Source organism: Lonchura striata, chromosome 6 (assembly GCF_046129695.1).
Source record: "Lonchura striata isolate bLonStr1 chromosome 6, bLonStr1.mat, whole genome shotgun sequence".
NCBI lineage: Eukaryota > Metazoa > Chordata > Aves > Passeriformes > Estrildidae > Lonchura > Lonchura striata.
In genome coordinates, this window is record NC_134608.1 from 19,643,333 (window position 1) to 19,658,013 (window position 14,681).

Below are 14,681 nucleotides of genomic sequence, written 5' to 3' on the forward strand. Positions count from 1 at the left end.
GATATATGTTATTTTTGTTCAAATAATATTACAAAAAAATGGTTTAAGTTGCCATGGGAAAAACAGTCTTTATACCAGGATTATCACTTCATTTCATTTATTTCCAACTGACATCAATTTTTATTTATGATCGCAGGTACTGAAAAATGAAAGAAAACAACCCTAGGAAAAAACCCTACCTTTTGTGCTTGTTTCTTAGGTTTTCTCCAGACCACCACCTTCCTTCCCCCTTTTCTCGTTTCAATTTCCCTTGCTTTTGTAGCACAATACATGCAATCCTTCCCGCACATTTTTGGAGAGGCATTGGGCAATGCAAGAGGTTGAGGTCAGTGCACAACACTTTTCTTTCTGGTGCCCTTTGCATCTTACTCTTTTCCTCCACTGTTCATCACTTCTTAATTATTTTCTGTGCTCCGGTGTGGAGCACTCAATGGCTGCTGTACACTTCAGGGTTACCCTGCCTTGGGAAGGGCCCCAGTCCCTCTGGGCTTGTCAGTACCCCAGTCCCTCCACAGGCTGCATTCTCTGTAGGTCTGTTTCTTCCCTGCTGTGGGATCATTCCTGGACCCAGTCCCCCAGGGCCATCTGTGATCCAGCATGGGTTCCCATGGACAGTGCCTCCTCTGCCAAACCTCAACTCCTCCCAAGAGTGTATTTCCAGCCTGTCTCCATCAATGTCCCCTTCATATTCCTCTTCCATTTCATTTCTGCAGGCAGGCCTTTTCACATTTCTCCTCGCGTGTCCTGTTTTTGTATCTTCCTGTGTCTTCTCTCACATCTCCTACTGCTTCCCCCTTTCTGTGGTCTCACGTGCATCCTGCACCAGTGTCTACCACCCTTTCTCATACGTGTCTGAGCCAGTGCACTTCTCTAACAGGCTGATTTTGCTGCATCCAGTGGGACAATATGTGTCACTGGGATTCCCTTGCTTTCTAAATGAATTTATGACAAAGCTTTTGTTCCTTTTCTGATGCTCTCCTAAAAATAAGAAACTCAATGGGTGAAACAGCTGAAGACCTTGCAATCTGGAAATCAGCAGAAGTCTGGGCATTTCTATGTCATAACCATGCAAGTCTAAATTAAATTCATAGTGAATCAAACTTCATTTTCATACATATGGTCAATATTGCTTCCGATGCCTTCTACAATCTCCTGTGACACCTCTAAAACAACATCTTGCAGTATTCTCTGATACTTGGTCCTTATATTCTCCCCCTTTCAACTCAGAGGTAGAACTCAAGTAGATAGAGCAGCCTGCAAAAATTAGGGATCCTAATTTCGAACTATTATGAATTAATTTATTTATGATACAGATACTTTTTTCTGTCATTCCTGACATGTATCTGTGCACATGGATTTGCAAAAAAGTGTAATTTGTAAGGAAATACCTGCAATAACCTGGTAAAATTGAAAAATAAATGCTATTTGGTGCCATTTTGGCATGTGAGGAGTTTGCACGATGTCTCCCACACTCCAAGCAATGGAAATTTTTTTTAATGTAAAATTATATAAACTTTCATTTGCTAATCCCCAACTGACTTTCTATCAATCACTCATATAGTGGTTACAATAACTTCTATTATTTTTTTCTTGGTCTAATTATGCTATTTTGAATCCCACTGTCAAACATTTTAGGCATAATTCAGGGCATAATTCATTTCTATCTCTCTTCTCTCACCCCCATCTTTCCTGCAGATTAACACCAAAGCAAAAAATCTCTGGGAACAAGAAGAGCTAGGCAATTTTGTTAGGCGTGTTATAACTTCCTTACAGGCATCACGACACTCAAGAGGAATGAACTCATGACCTTTTACTCTGCTTATTAAGGAACATCTTTATTACTGGCCATAATATCAGACAGTAAAGTAAGGGTGTAAATTCCATATACCAAGAGATAATATCAGGTCTTATATTCACAGAAGACTAGATTAAGCTGAGGGTGACATTAGTTACTGCAGTAAGGTCTGAAGATCTTTTACAGAAAAAAAGTGTACTTTCACTCTCTCCCCTCTTGCACGTAAGCATTCCACACACACATGACACGACAGGAGAAAATTACTCGCGGATGTTCATTTGCATGCTTACAATTTATTATTTACTGCATCTCTGGCTGCCTCAGGTAAAAATATTACTAAAATTATAATAATATTCATTGCAACCATTGCTTAATTATAGTCAACTAGCTTCTTACAAAGCTATGTTTATTGACTATGAGAATCAATCAGAAAAGATGCTTTCTTTCTCTCCAAATTTTACTTTGTTTCTAAAAATCTAGTAGGATTACATGGGTAACATATACTATGAAAAGAAAATTTTAAAAGTAGATATATAATCTGAAAAAAAGCTTAAGTTTAATTTGCAGCTAATGACGTTTTATTCTTTTAAGATAATCTTTCTCTTTCAAGGTGCAATTTCTTTCTCTTTCAAGGTGCAATTTTAAAAACAGTTTTACCCTTTTGGAAACAACAACAAAATTTTACTCTATATCCTGTACAGGAAAACAGGCCAGACACATGCTAAGTACCAAGATCATTGCTGCCCTAAAAAATTTTTTTTTTAAATTATATTTATATTCAAACAGATGAGATAATTTTTTAAATGAAAGAGAGATTCTTCTGCAGACATGTTTTTGATATATTTAACTTCCTTGGATTATAAGGATGTAGATGTACTTTTAGAAGTAGAGAGCAATAATAAAGGTAAAGTGTCTGTTCTGAATTCTCTACTTTGAAGCTTTAGTTATTAAACTAGAGAATTTACACACCTATCCTATTATCAGTGGAGAGATAAGTGGCAACATACACAGGTTTAAAAATTATATTAATAATATTTAAATGAATATGTATGGAAATGTTGTTTGTGTGGATATGCAGATGATTGCATGTTTGATTTTTTTAAAATAATCAACTATGTCAGTATATCAATATAAAAAGCATAAAAGACTTAAACCTGTTATTGTCATTGCTTCTTTCCTTGGCAACTACAGCCTTGAGAAGTAAACCTCCTTCCACTCTATCACAATTTTTCTTCAGGATTTTTTTCTCTTCCATTTCAATGACTTATTGTGCCCCAAAATATCTTAAATGGATTTTTTTCTAAAAATTGACTTATTGTTACATGTGGTGAAAAGATTCTGCCACTCACTCTCCTCAAAATATTGAGGATTTTGTACTATAGTTGTCAGTGAGGATTTTATAAATCTGCTTAATTTAATCTTTGCTCCTTGTTCATGAGAATGCTTAGAAAACCCCTACTGATGCTACAGATATAACAATCTACCTGTGCAAATCACATAAAAAAGGACTGAGTCCAAGAACTGTTGGTGATTACATCTATCTCATGTCCCTTTCAAATAGATTTCCATGCTATTTTTCATGCTAAACCAGATACTGCTTTAGATGCACAGATGCCCAAGCTTCTGCATGTCTTCTACATGTAAGCAGTTACCAGACACCCACAGGTAGACTGGAGGTGAGCACTCGATTCAATTGTGTCACCATGATCCTGTCCACTGGATATCTGATAGGGTTTTGGTGTCTTTCTCTAATAGAGAGACTAATAATTTCTCTCTTTCTCTCTTTTTCTCTTTTCTTTATTCTACTTCTCTAATAATTTCTCTTTTCATCTTGATCTCACTCTAGTCTATGTTAATATTTCTTCAGTATCTATAATCTGCAGCTGTATAAACTACACATGGGACAAGCAAGGTATGACATGATTTATTCTATCTTTTAATCAAGATAATGATCTATTGATAAGAGACAATGTTTAACAACTGGAAAACCTGACTGGAATCAACTAGTCACATTTTATAATAAATTTTAATTTGGATCATAAATTGCAATGGGAGATCATTGCCTAAAGATATGAAGAGGTTGAGAAGACGAAACGTTATTTTTTCTCTCTGAAAAAGGCATTTCATTCTATTACTGTTTATTTTAAAATGCTTATTTCTATACTACTCAAAAATTAATGTAAGTATCTTTTGAATGCTGTAATGTGATCCACGGGCATGAACTTTGAAATACTTTTGAAATCATTCATGTCAAGTGATTCTACAAAGATTTACAGGTTTCAAAGCAAGGTTGGAGTAATGCTTTCCTTTGTAAATAGGTTTAATTCAATAAATCTAGGTAATTTCAAATACACAATGACCGCTCTCTGGGCTGGCATAAATCTCTGTAGTTCAGTTGAAATCAGTACATCCACAATAGAGCAATCAGGGCTTTACAATGCATTAACTGAAATCCCTACTCCAAACTCTATAGAAACTAGACAACAGTGCTAGAGAAAGTAGTTACTTGGGAGTTAATAATGTGGTGAGAGAAGTAACAGAGGCAACCTGAAAATGTAGAACATCAGAAAGGATGTGAAAGAAAATCACAAGTAATTGTTTAATGTAGACCAGAAATGTCTTTTAGAATGAAAGACAGGAGGCTAGAATCTCACAGCCAACAGTACAAGAAAGAGAGACTACAAATAAACAGAAATACAGGGGGCACAGGAGTGAGTGGAAGAGCATTAGAAAATTAGGTAAAATACAGTAAATAATGGTATGCTTTTAATCAGCCATAATCTCATAGTTTTATCATGTGTTTGAGGTTTTTCTTTATATTTCTTGCAGAAATTATGTGGAAATATCCTTAAGCCATCCTATAAATTCACTAAGACGGCTTTTGACTCAGATACTCTCTTTTGAAGTTATATGAAAATGACAAGGTTTTGTTGCTTGAATTACTCTATTTCCCCTTTTATGCTCATATATGGTTTTTAGTTCCAAGGTTTCTGTCTGCCCAGATTAAACAGAACTCCATATGGAAATCTGACCATGAGCTGGCTCCCTTTTTATACCTCAGAGCTTTATGTTTTGGCCAAACTTTCCCTTTATGTCGTGTGATAAGATTTAATTCCATATCTGCATCTTTTTGTATTCCCAATCTAGTTATGTTCTATGGTTAATAAGACAATTATTTGCATAATTGATTCAATTACCTAAAAGAAGTCTGTCAAACCAATATTCTTATAATAGCTTTATTGGTGATAAACTGTAGAATAAATCTAGCTGCAGGAACCTTGCTGTGGCCTTTCCTGTAGGTATTTGTAAACGTAATATCCATTACCTCACTTTGATCTCATACTCTTTCTGGCAGTATCTCCACCATACTCCAGTTTAGGGAGCCCTCTCTACAGAAACATAAAGACTTTTTTTTCCATACATGTCAATTAATGTATCATATTTTGCCTTGAAAGAAAATTGTGTAAACCCCAAAACTTAAAATAGAAAGCAATATCATGTTAATTTCTGGTGTTTCATTTAAACTAAATCTTTCAAAGATCTCCTTGGTACTGTAGAAACACAGTCCAAAAAAAATCCCTCCAATAAAGCACTACACATTCTCTCAAACATCCCCTGAAAGCATTTAGAGTAATTTGTTTCCACATCTTATGTGGTGGAAACAAATTTTAGGGGAAAGTGCATTTACAGATTGAATTTTGGGATGTTAAAAAGGCACTAAATTAATTTTTTAAGAAAAAAAAAGGATTAAATTAAAATTTTAAGGGAAAAATAAAATCTGAAGCAACTCCCAGCAAAGCACTTAACCACTGTTTAGACTTAGCATTTATTACAATTGCCAGAACATTTGAGTTCCTTGTTAGACAATCAAAACTTCATGCTTTCAATTTTTATGTAACCATTTGCTATACATAAATAAAGAGATACTGGGATTCATGGTTGTGGAGAGGCAAATAGAACACATGAATTACTAAATAATACTTTTCCCCAACTATTTACTATAATAGCCATACTCACTCCTTGTATATAATCTGACAGCTTTGCATGTTATTAATATTTTCCAGAAATATTTGTCATGGCTTTGTATTTCTTCAGTACTCCAAAGGCACACAGCAAAAGCAAAAACATTTGGCTTCTAGATAGTAGTTATCATTCGCCATAAGAGTGCAGATGAAGCACAGAACTGAATCTCTTGTAAGAAATATGCATCTTTAAGAAACTGTCAGTAGGAAGGTCATACAACTTACATACTATTTACAAAATTGAGAACAGTATCTTTCTCTTTCTTTCTTCAAATTGTGTGCAGATGATGTCTATCTACCTTAGATTTTACAGAACCTTCCCACAGAAAATAGAAGTGACTGAAAGTGGAAATGCAGTGAAAATGTGAAAGACAAGCTCATTGCAGTGAAGAGAGGAAAGAGACAGGGGTATTTTTTGTCATAATCTAGGTGTTTAAATCTCTTTTTGGGTAAAATGTCGCTGTAGCAACCATCAAAAGTATCTGTGTTCTACTGTCACTACCCACTCGTAGTGAGAAACTGTAGGTGCCTCCACTTAGCTAACAATTGCAGAATGTATGCAGCACACACATGCAATCCTACAGTCCAAGATGTTAAAATGCATCTATGTCTTATTATCAAACAGACCCTACTTCCAGATATTCAACACTCCTTTCTAACAAGGACTTTATTTTTGGTTTGTATCCATGCTAAATCACCTTGTGTCTTAATAGTAAGGCTTGTAAAACAGCAAAGCCAATCTTAGTAATTGAGAACTAAGAATACCCCATGCAAACTCTTCAAGATCTTCATTTGTGTGGACTAAATGAGTTGAAAAATCCAGGAGGTATTGTGAAATTGGATTTTTTTTGGTTAAGGGGGACTTCTAGCTGGTTTCTTGGTTCTCCTGTTAGACCGTATTTGGCTTTTCTCAGTCACTCTTTCATGGTCATTGTTTTCTCTTCTACAGATTCCATTCACTTTGGCACCTAAGGAATATGTGCAGGAATATACACAGAAGCAACAGATTTCTTTCTTCTTACATGTGTTCTGGAACAATGGTATCTACAGAAATGGTCTCCAAGTCCAATGCTTTGGCCGTACTTTTCATAAGATATTGCTACTACTAATAATGTAAAGGTTCAAGTGCTCTAAGACTACCTTGTGGGAGTAAGGGCACTGATGATCTCTCTGGTCGTTATTTTAAGGCCTTCATTCTTTTTTACTGGGTACACAGTACAGTGTCCTATTCACAGTAGCTACCTTGAAATATCTTGAAATATCCCAAGGTATCAAGAGGTATCAGGTTAGGAATTTTTATGGTTTCATAGCTGAAATAAAAATGAAGTAGAAAATAACAAATATATGTGGGTATACAGGCTGTAAGAGAGTAGTGGATGTTTCTTTAAAAGTCAGTCCCTCCGGTGGAAATGTTTGCTTAGGTGAAAAACTGTTTGAATATTTGTAAATATTTCAACAGGATTTTCCTCACACTTAAATTGTTACAGCAATTTACACGTGCAATTCTTAGGGAGAGGAAGCAATAAAGGCCTTGAAAGGTATTTACTAAATATTCCTCTGCAACAAGAATGATTTATAGCTTGCTCATACATCATTTTTTCAGAGGCAGCGTGTCAAATGATGTTACTGTCTCACCCACAGCCAGCTGTGTGTTGTTGCCTCCTGCCAGAGGTTGCCATGCCTGGGCTCTGCTTCTCAGCTCGTCCCTACCCCACTGCAGTCAGAACAAGACAGCAGCAGTTCCCTGTTCAAGCTGCCTGTGCAGTCCATATGGCAGGCTCTGATTTGAAAATGCTGAGCAATGCAACTCGAAGGAAATCATTGGCCTTCAACTGGGAAGTGCTTCAAGGAACTAATCAGTTGTGATGGGCAAATAAAACTGATTTACATAAGACCTCAGAGGTCCCTTTGAGCTTGATGTTCTACAATAATGCAGTTCTCAGGTGCAGCAAAACAGAAAAGGATTTGAAGTTTAGGTTTATAAGTTCAGTGCATAAAGAAATTTTAAAAATTTCCTAGCTTTATATTAAATGAATTGTGTAAATTTTTCCATATAAGAATATTTATAAGAAAATAAAGCAGAACATTCTGCAATGATTGAAGATTTCTATAAATAATTATGATTGAAAAATCATAGTTTTTCCAATGTTTCTGTTGCAGGTAATACATACACAAGGTGGTATGTGCATGTATATATAGGTCATAATTCTGTGAAATAATATTTATCAGCACTTACAAAAAATGAAAAAGCAAAATTACGGTAAATGAAAAAATATACTCCAATACTCAAGACATAGCTGAAAACAATGAAACAAATTCTTAGTGCTAGAAAAATTGACATTTCTTTTTAAGAAAGGGACTTTTTCCTTCTTTTCATTTATAAGTAGCATTCTAAATTATCGAGTTTTTATTTAGAAATTCATGTAGCTTTTTTTTAAGAGATAAAATCTGATAAGCTAAGATATGATGCATTTCGTTTTGATTAATGTATTTAATTAATTAATATTAATGGAGATATTACAACAAATTGGAATGTGAAACTGAAAATTAAACTACGTTTTTCATATTATAGCAAAAAGCCTTTGCAAACACATTGAGCAATGGGATTAGAACTCCAACCAACTCTGATAATTGGAGAAGTGAACAAAAAATTAACCAAAAGAACTTTAATATATAGAAATACAAAGAACTACACCCAGGAGAATCAGATGAATTAATACGAAACAGAATACTTGAGTGTCAGACAAAAATATGTATATTGCAGTGGAGAAGGGCCAAGCAGAGACCAGCAATGTAATGGGAAAAGTATCTTTTTGGATTATATTAGAAGGATAAAGAACAAGAAGAGAAATTGTTCTGTTCTACTCATTAATGTGAAGACCTCTGTCAGAGTATTGCAGCCATATATGGAAGAGACTATTCTGAAATATTTCATCATGAACATACAGAAAGTCATGTAGAGTTTGTAAAATAAGTTGTTTCTCTATTTCTGGATAGATTATCTTCTTTGAATTCCACTATGCATGAAGAATAAGCAAATTAATATCCTTGCTAATTCATTCCTTTAATTTTGCCATTAGGAATGCTTGGAAATCAATCAATCATTGCTACATTACAATAAAACATGAAGAAAAACATGAGAACATTTTTAAAATTTTTAGAGGCTGTTATAAAAAAAAGAATAATTTCCTGTAGTCTCTGCTCAAGTAGATAAGATTTTTTTTTTAATTATTTTTTAGATAAAATTTAGGATACAAAAAACCTTTTACCTAAAAGGTCAAAGAATAGAAATGAACCAAGGAGAGAGGATGAAGAATTTCCTTTATAGTTTCAACTGCATATTGATAAGTACCTACCTTAGACAATCCTAAACCATCTTTGAACAGGAGGGAGGCTGGATGTTCTTTTGAGTTTCTTCATAGTCCTCTGGTTTTTTTTTCCATTAACTTCATGAATCTGATACAAAATGTAAGAGATTTAAACATCTTTCAGAATCTTTCAGTAAGGCCACAAAAATTACCAAAATTTTGATGAGTTTATGTGACTATAACTTCAAAATTGCCCAAGGCTTAGTTGAGGTTATTACAAACAAGCTATTGTTTAGCTTCAGAAACAAATTATAAGTGGGGTTTTCAAGTGTAACTTTAGTAATTTCTGCCTTGAGTGGTGCCTAGAAGAGCAAAGAAAATGAAATTAAAAGAAAGTGCAAAGAAATTCTCTGCAAGTTCAAACAGAAAAGTAAGAGAGTTTTAACATAGTTGAAGCCTATGTGTATTATACAAACCCTTAAAAATGGGTATAAATTTAGGATGTTAGTATCTCATAAATAATTCCATAAGAATACCAAAAGAATGCCAAAATAATGTATGCATTTAATGTAGGGCATAATAGATATGTTATGTACTAGCATTCTAGAATTATAACAAAAACTATAGTGTCAAGACAAACAAAAAAAAAAATAGATCATCCACATTTATTGTAAATAAGACTTTGACCCAAATGCAGTGATCATGCAAGATACATTCTGTTTGAAAATAGTTCCTTACAAAGGCTTTGCTTTGCTTATAGTACATGGGTACCCAGTGATTTGTCAGCAGCAAAGTACTTAATAAAGGAAGTATTTTTCATTTAACATGTTAAAAAAAAAGACTGTATTAAGTTTTATGACCAAAAAATTACTAGAGTAGGCTTCATATTTTATGAAGAGTTCTAGACTAGAACTTCATATTTTATGAATATAACAGTACCTAGATAGGAAGTTATTTTGATATTTGACATCCTCTTCTTAGTCCTTGTAATTAATAAGTGTAGGATCATATAATGTCCTCAAGGAAAAAGAAAATATTAGTGTCAGGGATTGGTTTAACTCCTTCAAATTAAAAACAGAAATGCATTTTTGTTAGTTCTGAGATATGCAGCTTAACAAATCTTAAACACTAAATATATCCTTGTCAAAAAAACCACATCAACTGCTTATACACATAAAAAAAAATATTGTTCTCAGATAAAATGATCTCTTTTTTGTCTTTTAAAACTTTATATCACAGAATCACAGAATGGCCTGGGCTGGAAAGAACCTCTGCTTCATCTCTTCCCTGCAGAAAATCATCTGGTTCCAACTCTGTTGCATTGCCATGTGCAGGGACGGTTTCTGATAGACCAGGTTGCTCAGAGTCCCATCCAGCCTCACCCTGAACACTTCCAGGGATGGGGCACTGAAAACTTCTCTGGGAAACCTCTTCCTGTGCTACACCACCCTCATCATAAATAATTTTTTTCTAATATTTAATCTAAAAGTATTCTTTTTCTTTTTGAAACCACTCACTCTTGTCCTGTCCTTACAAGATGTCTCTATCCATCTATGTTGTTGTTGAATATTGTGTGCAGTTTTGGTCACCACAATATGAGAAAGATGCAAAGCTGTTAGAGAATATCCAGGGGAAGGCAAAAAAGATGGTGCAGGGCCTTGAGGGGAAGCCGTATAAGAAATGGCTGAGGTCAGTTGATTTGTTCAGCCTGAGGGGAGACTTCATTGAGGTCTTCAATAGCCTCACAAGTGGAAGAGGAGGGACAGAAACTGATCTCTTCTCTGGTGATAGATGACATGACCCAAGAGAATGAACCAGGCATGAACCTGAGTCAGGAAAAGTTTAGGCGGCATATTAGAAAAAGATTTTTCACCCAGAGGGTGGCTGGGCACTGGAACAGGCTTCCCAGGAAAGTGGTCACAGCGCCAGCCTGACAGAGTTCAATAAACATTTGGACAGTGCTCTTGGGGATGGCGCAGTGCAGGGCCAGGAGTTAAACCCCATCATCCTTGTGGGTCCCTTCCAACACAACTCTCAAATTCTTTTTTTGTAGGTTTATCTGTGTACTGGAAGGCCACCAGTAGGTCAGCCTGCTCTTTTCCAAGCTGAATAAACACAATTCTCTTAGCCTTTCCTCACTGGAGAGGTACTCGATCCTCTACTGAGAGCTACTAAACCAAGCTAGTTACTTAGTGTGAAAATACTTTCTTTTTCACTCAGTAAGGACTTAATTACAATCAATGCAACTGTGTAAGGCTCATACTATCTGAGAAGTTAATTCATCATTCTTTGATAACTAAAAATCCCAGATGAGATTTTTAAGGGCCTGTTAGAGGTGTATAAAGGATAATTACTTAATTTATTAATGAAAGTCACCAAACTTTTGGATAGATTGTGTGGTATATGGCAGAACTACTACTGGAATGCAATTTCTAGATAAAAAATAGGAAAATTAACAACCAGAGCAGCTTATCACAAGCTGAAATGAGGGAAAAGTCCTACAAGCATTCAACACTCTTTCAGAAATTGACTTGTGATATTTATTAATCCATAAACACTGTCAGCTATGTCAAAATCAAAAAGCATCATCTGGCTTTTCTTGATGTTTGCTGTGACAGCAGTGTTTACTGCATCTTTCTGCACTCTTTCCTTCCTTTCTACTGTTATTCTCTGCTTTGTCTCTTCCCTGTGGCCAAATAGTACATTTTTCATTGCAGGATCTCAAAATTCCAGCTTTCCAGAAATACATTTACCACTAGTTAAAATTTTTATACAATCATAATTTTTTACTTTTTAAACATGAAATTTTGATAATTCATAACATTAAGAATAAATTAAATGGAAGATTGCATTGGCATCAATGTTGTAAAGTAAGTCAGATTAATACATTAACATATAAAAAGACTTATGTCTTTGCACTATTAGTATTGTAATTGCAATAAGTAATATAAATATCTTCAATATTAAAAATCTTTATTCACAGATTTTTGCAGACTGATTTTTCTCTCATGTGTATCTAGTGCCTCCAAATCAGAAGTCTGAAATCTTTATAGAAGTAGAAAAAAAAAAATCAAGAAATATGTTTATGCAACTATAGTCAAAGCAAAAAGAATACAGATGTCCTTGACTAAGCCAGTGAATCTAGTCATACCTCACAGTTCCAGAGTCCACTCTTCTCCCCTAAAGCCAACCACATCCAAAGCAGCATGGCCAGCAGGGCAAGGGATGTGGTTCTGCCCCTACTCTGCTCTTTTGAAACCCCACTTAGAGTTCTGTGCCCAGCTTTAGGATGCTCAACATAAGGATGGTGACCTGTTAGAGCAAGTCCAGAGAAAGGCTACAAAAATAATCAGACCACTCTCCTTTAAAGACAGGCAGGGAGATCTGGAGTTCTTCAGCCTGGAGAACAGGAGGCTTCAGAAAGACCTTGTGCCTGAAGAGAGGAACAGGAAAGGTGAAAAGGAAATTTATGGACTGACAGGTCAAGAGGGAAATGGCTTCAAACTGAAAGAGGATAGTTTTAGATAAGATACTAGAAATAAATTCTTTAAGGTGAGGGTAGTGAGGCACTGGGAGAGGTCCCAGAGAAATTGTGGATGCTCACAACAGGAGGTGTTCAAGAACAGGTTAGATGGGGCTCTGAGCAATGTCGCCCATTGGAAGGTGCCCTTGCCTATGACAGGGGTATTGGAACTAGATGCTTTTTAAGTCCAACCCAAACAATTAAATGATTCTCTGATAATTTCTCCAAAAAGTGAATTTCAGAAGAAACAATAAAGGATGTATAGATTTTAAGGGAGAGTAAAGTCTGCAAAAACAACAGTCACAGCTAATAAAATATCACAGAACATAAATATTTGCTTCCAATTATTATTTATACCATTTAATACAGCAGAGAGGATTTTTGCTGTGCTATTCGCTGAAACAATGTTTTTTGCACCAAGCAACCATCTAATTTAATGTTGTCTTTGTGATGTTCTTCATTGAATTTGTAATCAGTGTGGAAAAAATGTTCCCCTCAATTTGTTATACCAATTATCTTACTAAGAGAAATAAAATGACCCTAAAGCAAATTCAACACAAAAAGAGTGTGAAACATCTGTGTACAGTATGTTTGTGTTCTTCTGTGAGTTAGAGTCCCTTTAGATATATAGACAGTATCACGACTTCATCCCTCTCAGTTCCTTAAAGGAAAAGTAAGCAATGAATCAATATTCCAAAGCAGGGGAAGGCTGTTACACATTTGAATGTTTTACAGCATGCCAGATGATTAACAGCATGTTAGGTAATGATGTAAGTGCCATAAATTAGTTTATATTGTACAATGTAAATACTCAGTACAACTGATGTCTGAACAAAGAAATCAAGACGGAAAATGAGAATTTGGACCAAATCCAGTGTGCTCTCCAATTACTTGGGTTTTGTTTTGTTTTGATGAGTAAGTCCAGAATAATTTCTTGTATGTATATATAAAATATATAGTGAATATTTTTTATATGTGTATATATTCTTTTTTCTAATCCAAGTCTCTCACTCTCTCTGAAAAGTTCCTCTCCCTCTCTGCAGACAAATAAAATTTATAATTATTTTTACCATTTTTTAAATACAAGCCTTGAAAATTAATTTTGATCAAATACCACCGGGTTTATCTTTATAACTTGAATAATTAAAAAATAAAATATAGTGTGGTAGTCTGTTGTTTGCAGTTTGTTCTTCTGTAGTAGGTTTTAAATATTCCTTGCTATAAGTTTGTAAGGGTTCATTCCATATACCCCATTTGGTTTCCCTGGTGGTTCAGTCCTGGGTTGTTTACCCCAAGATTCTCCCGCTAAGTGCACGTCAATCCACCTGTCAATCTCCTTGTAGCGCCTTTGTTCCCTTCTGGAATGTTCCCTGCCCTTCATCCCTTCCTCGAAGCAAGATTGGGCTGCAGGGTTGGCTCCTTCCCCTTGGTGGCTTCTATTGGAGAGCCCTGACCTGCGCCCCTCCCCTAATGCTTCCTATTGATAAAAGGGTGTGTCCTCCCCTTAGTCCCGCCTCTCCTTAAAAGCAGCTTTTTGGCCTAATTGTCGTCCTTTGTCCCTGAATCCTCAGGGGATGTAAACCTTCCTTGGAGCCCAACCTGGTGGCCCCCTGTATTCCTTTGCCCGGTTCCTGGTGCTGTGCTGTGTTCCCCCAGCACACCCGGCTGCTGCAGGAGCTGCAGCCCTGCCCCAGCGCCAGCCGGGCGCTCGGTGGGGATTTGGGGCGGCCGCTGCCGTGGCTGCGCAGCGGGCTGGGCGCTGGGCTGGAGGGGAGCAGCGTCCTGGGACCGCAGCGCGCAGCTGATACATAGCATGTGTAAATGTTTTCTGTGAATGTATGCTCATAAGTAGCACTGAATGAAGTCAAAAGGTCGGAAAATAATTATTTAAATAGTGCATGATTAAGCTACTGACCATACTGAAACCAAGGATTCTAACAAGGTTTAGATATCACGTGGGATAATGAAAATGCTTACAGAAAAATATCATAATTGCATAATGTAAAGAAATGGAGAAAAGTATTACACACTTC

General features: G+C 35.8%; 1 long non-coding RNA gene across 1 annotated transcript in view; it reads right to left on the bottom strand.

Annotated features, from left to right (window-relative positions):
* The window catches only part of LOC144246386 (uncharacterized), a 108,362-nt gene extending 99,115 nt beyond the window's left edge, over positions 1-9,247 (bottom strand). Inside the window, exon 1 of the long non-coding RNA XR_013340098.1 lies at positions 9,174-9,247. This is a non-coding gene — a long non-coding RNA (uncharacterized LOC144246386). The remainder of the gene's footprint in view (positions 1-9,173) is intronic.
* Positions 9,248-14,681: the final 5,434 nt, after the last annotated feature.